The sequence below is a fragment of the Onychostoma macrolepis genome, chromosome 18, assembly GCF_012432095.1.
Source record: "Onychostoma macrolepis isolate SWU-2019 chromosome 18, ASM1243209v1, whole genome shotgun sequence".
NCBI lineage: Eukaryota > Metazoa > Chordata > Actinopteri > Cypriniformes > Cyprinidae > Onychostoma > Onychostoma macrolepis.
Window position 1 is genome coordinate 12,117,830 of NC_081172.1, and position 9,762 is coordinate 12,127,591.

A 9,762-nucleotide genomic window follows, 5' to 3' on the forward strand; every position below is an offset into this window, starting at 1 on the left:
GTGATGGAGTGGAAGAGCGTTTCTCTCCTAGGTACCGCAGACCCAGATCTCTCATCGAGCCGTCTCAAGGCGCTGGGGGCAGAAACTGTGTGTCACCCAGGCACGACTCACCACTCTCTCTCTTCCCTCTCCCTACGGGTGCTGCCCTTTGTCCCTGTCATATTCTGTTGATAGAATCTCTCAGACTAAACTGTACATTTGCACAGGATCTAAGGCTGAGATAAAATTCCTCGAGGGTCTGACTTATCTGGAGGTATCAAAGGAGAAAAAGCAGGAGTCGAGCTAACTTATCTTCCCCCTTTGTCCCACTAGGCCTGCTGTGTTGTCTGACCATAAATGCAGTTTTTGTATAAAAAGAAGGAAAGAAGAGCTTGATATAAATATTAACAGCTGTCACAAGTTTACTGCACTGCACATTCCCACATGTAGGATTGTCTGCACAGTGTTTTCTGTGTGTTTGCAATGAGCGCAGATGAGAGACGAAAATGTCTGTCTGCCTCTGGGTTTGCAAGAGCTACTTTTTACAGCTTGCTACCATATGAAATATCAAAACAAAGTCTGAGCAGGAATGAAAATAAGACATCAGAGTTTAAGTAGCAACAGCACGCTCATCTGAATATATCCTGTGATCCTGATTCCTGTGGAATCATTATAATAGTCTATGTGTTACAGCCGAATCAGTCGCATAGCCATAGACATTGCACACAACCGCAGGGGCCCAGGCACCACTCAGCACTACCGCAGTCCCAAATACAGGGTAGCCGGCTCCACGCTAAACCCCATGTTAAGCGGCTTCCCGACCTCAGCGCTAGGGGTCAGAAGCGGGGAAAAAACATCACACAAGAGCCACAATTACAGCCCTCAGACATGAAAAGTGTCTCTTTTTATTCCCTGACAGGGCTCCCGTTGTTAATGGCCGGTTCTGCATGCTGCGTAAACAAACAGGCAAGCCGAGGCCCGGCCGCGTCTGTACTGGCTGCCAGCAGCAGCGGCAGTGGTTTCAGCGGTGGGGGCCAATTACAGGATGCAGCATGGGCTGTGGCTGAGATGGCACACAGTCCAGTCCACTTTGGGCTTCCGTCACATTGTAAAGTGCTGTCTATCTGTCTCTGTTTTTCTCTGACCCTCGGTCTCTCACATTCTCTCACTTCCTATTTCTTAATGTCTGTATTTATCCGTGGTTCTTGCTAAGGGAAACATCACTAGCTGCATTTACATGCACCCAAATAATCTGTTTATAATCACACTGATGGCTCAATCGAACTGAAAAGCCTTCATGTAAATGTCCCAGTCGATCTGATTGAAAGAGGTGGGCTTAAATAATACGATCAACAGGATTCGAAAACGTGCCGACTAGGCATTGTGCATGCACTGAATTTTTGTTGAGAATACATGTAATAAACATCTAAATGATTGTGTGAATTGGATTTCAATGTTCAGGGCTCATATAAACAGAACTCTCAAAGTCTGAAATCATATTAAATTCATTCTGACTGAAAATTAGTGCATGTAAACGTGATTATAGTTACTATTGGTCAAAAAAAAAAAAACTGAAATAGAACAACAACAACAAACCCCGAATGGTTTATGCTCAGATTATGCTGAGAAGAATTGTGGTATTATTTTTGTAATTTTTTTAAAATAAATTAATTTTAATGGGAATATCTGGTTGAAGTTCGGATGTTTTTTTGTTTTTTACTTTGAGGCTAGTAAACAATCACATAGCAATGCTCTAGCAACCACTCTAAATACTATAGCATCATAGAGGCAAATTTTGCAAAGCAAACACCACTCATATTTTCTTCAGAAAACTGGTTTTGCTTGATGTTTCTCTTTCTCTCTCTCACGTTCTCTCTCCCTCTCCCTACGGGTGCTGCCCTTTGTCCCTGTCATATTCTGTTGATAGAATCTCTCAGACTAAACTGTACATTTGCACAGGATCTAAGGCTGAGATAAAATTCCTCGAGGGTCTGACTTATCTGGAGGTATCAAAGGAGAAAAAGCAGGAGTCGAGCTAACTTATCTTCCCCCTTTGTCCCACTAGGCCTGCTGTGTTGTCTGACCATAAATGCAGTTTTTGTATAAAAAGAAGGAAAGAAGAGCTTGATATAAATATTAACAGCTGTCACAAGTTTACTGCACTGCACATTCCCACATGTAGGATTGTCTGCACAGTGTTTTCTGTGTGTTTGCAATGAGCGCAGATGAGAGACGAAAATGTCTGTCTGCCTCTGGGTTTGCAAGAGCTACTTTTTACAGCTTGCTACCATATGAAATATCAAAACAAAGTCTGAGCAGGAATGAAAATAAGACATCAGAGTTTAAGTAGCAACAGCACGCTCATCTGAATATATCCTGTGATCCTGATTCCTGTGGAATCATTATAATAGTCTATGTGTTACAGCCGAATCAGTCGCATAGCCATAGACATTGCACACAACCGCAGGGGCCCAGGCACCACTCAGCACTACCGCAGTCCCAAATACAGGGTAGCCGGCTCCACGCTAAACCCCATGTTAAGCGGCTTCCCGACCTCAGCGCTAGGGGTCAGAAGCGGGGAAAAAACATCACACAAGAGCCACAATTACAGCCCTCAGACATGAAAAGTGTCTCTTTTTATTCCCTGACAGGGCTCCCGTTGTTAATGGCCGGTTCTGCATGCTGCGTAAACAAACAGGCAAGCCGAGGCCCGGCCGCGTCTGTACTGGCTGCCAGCAGCAGCGGCAGTGGTTTCAGCGGTGGGGGCCAATTACAGGATGCAGCATGGGCTGTGGCTGAGATGGCACACAGTCCAGTCCACTTTGGGCTTCCGTCACATTGTAAAGTGCTGTCTATCTGTCTCTGTTTTTCTCTGACCCTCGGTCTCTCACATTCTCTCACTTCCTATTTCTTAATGTCTGTATTTATCCGTGGTTCTTGCTAAGGAAACATCACTAGCTGCATTTACATGCACCCAAATAATCTGTTTATAATCACACTGATGGCTCAATCGAACTGAAAAGCCTTCATGTAAATGTCCCAGTCGATCTGATTGAAAGAGGTGGGCTTAAATAATACGATCAACAGGATTCGGCGTGCCGACTAGGCATTGTGCATGCACTGAATTTTTGTTGAGAATACATGTAATAAACATCTAAATGATTGTGTGAATTGGATTTCAATGTTCAGGGCTCATATAAACAGAACTCTCAAAGTCTGAAATCATATTAAATTCATTCTGACTGAAAATTAGTGCATGTAAACGTGATTATAGTTACTATTGGTCAAAAAAAAAAAAACTGAAATAGAACAACAACAACAAACCCCGAATGGTTTATGCTCAGATTATGCTGAGAAGAATTGTGGTATTATTTTTGTAATTTTTAAAATAAATTAATTTTAATGGGAATATCTGGTTGAAGTTCGGATGTTTTTTTTTTTTTTTTTTTTTTTTTTTTTTTTTTTTTTTTTTTTTTTTTTTTTTTTTTTTTTTTTTTTTTTTTTTTTTTTTTTTTTTTTTTTTTTCAAATCTTAATGACAGCTTAAATAGGCCTCCTCACAACACCTATGGAAAATGTTTGATGTGGCTCGGATTGAATAAAAACTGAGTATTTTCATTTCTCTTTCTTTCAGTACTATGAGATGTCCTATGGGCTGAACATTGAAATGCACAAACAGGTATGTAGCCCTTTGATCCCTGTTCACACAATCTCTGAGTCACAGAGGATCCGTGCGCTGTGTGTGTAGATGTCAGTCAATGCAGTCACACTGGTGTGTTAGGAGACAAGTGAAGTGCACTCTGTAGAGATGATGAGAGAGACTGTGGACTGTGTTCTTTTGAGCAACAGTTAGAATCAGCCTAGAAGTCAGGACATTAAAGTACACACACACACCTCACTCACACACTCCCTTATCACATCTCCTCACAGATCCACACTCTGAGGCACAGCTCATAATTGGCTTGGCAGCTCTGTTGTGTTGGGGAGGGTAAGGTTGCAGGTTCAAATCCCAAGCGGAGCTCTTCTATATACCATTCGCTCTCCTGCCAATCTCAAAGGCCCCGAGTCTCAATATACAGCCAGCTGTGCAAATAATCCGCAAAGCTGTTAGCAATTATACTCACCCCGAATAAGGGCCTGTGATGGACATCTTAATAATGATTTACCCACTGGAAAGGGCAAGCTTTTGGAGCATTCCAGACTTATAAATAAGCCTTTAGTATTGATATTTACTTATGGCATGGCATTAATGACCTGCTGATAATTCTGAAAGGTTGTACCACCGTGATCGCTGTACATAGCCAATAACACCTACCCTTTCCACGTCAAGCAGGAAGAAAACATGTCAGGATTCTGGAAGAATGATTGTAAAGAGTCATTGATTGACTGGTGAGGTCTGTCAAAAGTTGGGCGGTGTGTGCTCTAACAGCCATTTGAATAATTCATTTCTTCTTGTGGACGCTAATAAATTGTGGAGGCTGGGATTTTTTGTTGCTGTTTTTTTTTTTTCAAATCTTCCTTTGTTGGATTTTGGTTCTATTTTTCCCTCACTATGCAGTGAGAACGTTCCATAATGCATCGTGAAGCAGCGCTTCGTTCTGAAACTTCATCTGTGTGGAGGGTATGTGAAAAGTGTACATAATGGAGTATTAAAATGCCTTTTATAGATTTATATTTTGGTGTCCTGTTACACTTGTGATGGTTCTCTTTCTCTCTCTCTCTCTTTCTCTCTTCTCCTCCCTCTCTTCTCTCCCATATGCAGAATGACAAATCCTCCACGCCTGGTCTCAAGTCCAACACCCCCACGCCTCGTAACGATGCCCCTACCCCGGGTACTAGCACCACCCCTGGGCTGCGGCCCATCCTAGGCAAGCCTCCAATGGAAGCTCTTGGTGAGTTCATAATCAGCGTCTGCTGAGATGTTGTTTCACTCTATACCATCACCTCCTGCAAGCATAAAGCGCAAATACAGCCAATATTGTAAGCAAAAGAGAGCACTTTGCATATGGAAATAATCCAAAGCTTCAGCAAATTTTTAGGCTTGCCTTTTTAACAGAGCTTAAAGCAGCTTTCATAAAATTCATCTTTGAAGCAGCTCAGTGTAGGCAGGTCTTTGATTGAGATTTATCTCCCTGCTCCCGAGTTCAGCTCCTTTCCCCGTGGTTGACTGATGCTGATTTATGATTGGCTGTGTGTCTATGTGTCTGCAGCCGCCCCTGCTCTGCGCACCCCCCTCTCTTACCCAACTCCCTTTGCCATGATGAGCCACCATGAGATGAATGGTTCTCTGACTAGCCCTGGAGTCTATGCCGGCCTTCACATTTCTCCCCAGATGAGTGCGGCCGCTGCTGCTGCCTACGGACGCTCGCCCATGGTGAGTATTTGTGTGTGTATATATGTGAATAAGCACCTTCAAAGTTGGGGTGCAGAAAAAAAAAACATTTACGGATACATCATGATCCTGGATCATTCTGGAAGCATTCACAATTTGATTTTTTGAATTGATCATCAATATGGTTTTTAAAAACAACATTTATGGTTGCTTTAATATGGAATTACTGCACGAAACAAAAGCAGAACTAGTTATTTTATCTGCTTATTCTGCTTGATTGGCAGGTCAGAGCAGGCATATTTTTTATACATGATATTTGGCCACGGGCCCACCTTAACTCCCCAAAGATTTGTGCTGCTGTGCTGCAGTTGAAAAACTGAGATGCATTGAGAATTTTTAATCAGATTGTGACTCTTTGAAACAAAATTTAATCAAATACCGAGGTGCCTAAAGATTCCTAACCTCTACACCAAAGTAGGCCCCACCTTACCTTTCTCTCCCAATTTCTTCCTCTCATTTCTTTTTATTTTTGTGCTTGATTTTAATCTCTCTCTTTCACCCAAAGCCCCCAACCTGAGAGTGGAGGGAGAGCGTGGGGTGATGTAGTGTGTGTGACTGGGTGTGAAATGAGCGTTACATTGACTGGGCTCTCAGGCTACCTGACTGCCTGCCGTCTGATTGCTTCATCCTTTCGGTTAAATGAAGGAGCAGGGCACGAATCATTCCTCTGTGGTTGCATGTTCAGTTTTGCACTATAGCCATACGTTGATCTAGTCAAGTTAAAGGAATAGTTCACCTACAAAAATCTAAATAGTCTAATTACCCTTTATGTTGTTCCAAACCTGTGAAAGGCCAAGGTCAAAATTGTACTGGATGTTTGGTTTTTTTTCTGTGCGTAAACAATGAGTGGGGACTGAGGCTTTTAAGCTTCAAAAATGCAAGTCAATAAAAATGATCCAAATGGCACATTCGCTTCTGAAACCAGAAGTAGCGCTTTGAACTAGATTCAAAAGTCACACTCACTGGCCCTGTGAACTTAATCAAAACAATGATAAATTTTTCCACACACAGCTATTGTATGGCTTACATATAGGGCACACGGGTTAATCTATGCACAGGTTATATTATTATTTTTAAGTATAAAATAATTTGAAATCATTTATATTATTATTTTTAAGTATAAAATAATTTGAAATCATTTATATTATTATTTTTAAGTATAAAATAATTTGAAATCATTTATATTATTATTTTTAAGTATAAAATAATTTGAAATCATTTATATTATTATTTTTAAGTATAAAATAATTTGAAATCATTTATATTATTATTTTTAAGTATAAAATAATTTGAAATCATTTATATTATTATTTTTAAGTATAAAATAATTTGAAATCATTTATATTATTATTTTTAAGTATAAAATAATTTGAAATCATTTATATTATTATTTTTAAGTATAAAATAATTTGAAATCATTTATATTATTATTTTTAAGTATAAAATAATTTGAAATCATTTATATTATTATTTTTAAGTATAAAATAATTTGAAATCATTTATATTATTATTTTTAAGTATAAAATAATTTGAAATCATTTATATTATTATTTTTAAGTATAAAATAATTTGAAATCATTTATATTATTATTTTTAAGTATAAAATAATTTGAAATCATTTATATTATTATTTTTTTGTATAAAATAATTTGAAATCATTTTATATTATTATTTTTAAGTATAAAATAATTTGAAATCATTTATATTATTATTTTTAAGTGTACAATAATCTGAATACAAAGGTGCAAAATTCAGAAGTTACAGTAGGAATCTGTGTGATTGTGAGTTTCGCGTGAAGGCGAAATCCCGTGTGGTTTGAAAGTGATTTGTGTGAGCGGTGTTTCATACAGTTCTACACTATTGACAGTGTATAAATGGCTTTTTTTGCACACAAAATTTAGCTGAAATTTCACTAATGTGACTGTACTGTAAGATTGTGTCATTCTCATTTGTGTACAGTGCAACGCAGAGACAATGCATTTCCGTTTGCTTGCAGCACATAGTGCTAATGCCTGTACTTGAAGCTTTAAGATATCAATGAGTGGCTGTTGATGTCAGAGAATTAGAATTTCAGAGTAGTAATTGGCTCTGTTTCCCCGCTGCTGGCTGCATTCAGCCTGGACCGGAGCCTCTGCCAACGGCTCCATCCCTTTTTGTTTGGCGACACTGTTCATGTCTGCATTTGTCCCTTTTGATAAGGCCTTTCATCCTGTTTGCATTGATTACAGCCTGACGAGTCACCCTGATACACTGTGGGCCATTCAATTCCCTTCACCACACACTGGGCCCATTGTGGGCTTGGAATGCTTGTGTGTGCGTGTGGGAACCGGGCAGCAGTTCAGGTTGAGAGCAGGGCGGGCGATCCTTGTTCTGTGAAGAATTAAAAGCACCTCTGCAAATAGTGGCATGTGTAAATTCTGGGGGGTGGGTGTTTCACAGTGGCTGGGGTTTCCGTGTAAATAAACAGTGAGGAGGTCTGCGTGGGTGGAGGGGCCCTGGCCTTCTCCCTGGGGTTAGGCCTAGTCTTTTGTTGCTCTAAATCCAAGCACTTTCTATTGAGCGGGATGGGGGGTTGCCTGGGAGAGATTAGTGTGCCAGTTCTGACACCCACACACACATACATTTGGCTTCTTTTTCAGCCAAAAGAACAGCCCTGATAAGCACCTCCTGATTCTTCTCTCTCTCTTTTTTTATCATCAAAAGGATGGACAGAATCAAGAGTATCAGTCACAGGCCAACCACAGAACATGACGTGTGTCTCTATGCATGACACCCCCAATTCAAAACCAAAACCACAGTCCATAAATACTAAAGACTTCACATCACTGAGCTGTAAGCAGTCCCAGACCTGGAATAAACATTAAGCAAATTCATGGTGCATTGCATTTTTTTTTCTTTAAAAAAATCCTAAAAAGACCACCCTGGTGTTTGTGTGTTGTAGATTGTGTTATTTTGGTATGCATATTAAAAAAGATTATAATATGTAAATCCAGGAACAAGATAAAAAATAGGAATAGAAAAAAGACAAATTCGATCAATTTTACATATTTGTTTAAAAAAAAAAGATAAATAACAGTACTAACATACAATATTAAATGTCCTAATCATAAACTAGTAATTACTGTCTGAATACTTACTAGCTTGTTTGTAAACAAACATGTTCAGAAAGCATTTTACTTTTTCTTGCTTTATTCCTTTTTTCAATAAATAAAGTTAACTTATTCTGTTATAATGTTGTTATATTGTCTGGAAGATGCTTTTAAAAGGTATATGTTTGTGATTAAAAACATCAGAAGTAGATGCACCTTTAATAATTATTAGGATCTCTTGTAGATGACATTAATATGACTTTATTGGTATGTGGGTAACATGTGATTATGAGTGAAGGGATTTTTTTTTTAATGTTATTAAGTGTTTGCATGCTCCTTTGCTCCTTTGTTTTATGTAAGGCTCTCATTACCACGTGGTAGTAACAGATTGTTTGAACTGGAAAGAAAAGCCATTCGAAGCTAATTAAGCAGCCATTCCAGGCACTATTCACGGGCAGAAGAGCGAGAAGCACAGGCATTTGTCAGCGCTTGACCCCGCGTGGTATTGATTGACAACAAACCTTCTTGAATGACAGCCTTAACCTTTACTGTCCAATTGCAGTCGAGAGAATATGAATGCTGCTCTGTGATTGGCTGAGAAGCTGTAAAGCCGCAAAGGGATCCCACGTGGGTGCAACAGAAGAAACTGCACAGGATTGGGCGCTTCTTCTGAGTTCAGACATGGCCGTTGTTCACGGAGATCAAACCTGAACAATCATCGTATTCCCAACGCTAGCTATCTGTCCATCTTGATGATAGGTCATATTCGTATAGATGTACAGGATGGGGTGCAAAATTATGTTATGAACGGGACAATAAGCTTGAGAAATCTGAAAAAAAGTCCTTTTGTAAACACCGATTAAAACCGCATTATTTAAATAGGAAAATAACACAATTTTACGACTAATTCCAAAATAGATAAAGGGAAATTACGACGTGTTATATATGTCAACTTTAAATTGTTATTTTAAAATAATACAGAAATAACACTACGAGAAAAGGGTTAGAATTAATATGTGTGTGTGTAGTCGCATCGTCATCATTTCATAGATTGTTGTCTTCTTAAAAACTGTAAGGCAGAATGCTAACTTACTTCATGTAAACATTTAACGTTTTAACCGACATAAATAATAAATAATCTTCATTTTAATTCAATATGTCGTTGTTTTCCTGCTCAGAACGACGTCTGTGTCTATACTGTGATTGCATTAGATCTCCAAACAAAGACATTCACTGTGACATCGGACCACTTTGTTCAAAAATACCTAGAAATGTTCAACGGCTGCATTACGAGCTACCTGTT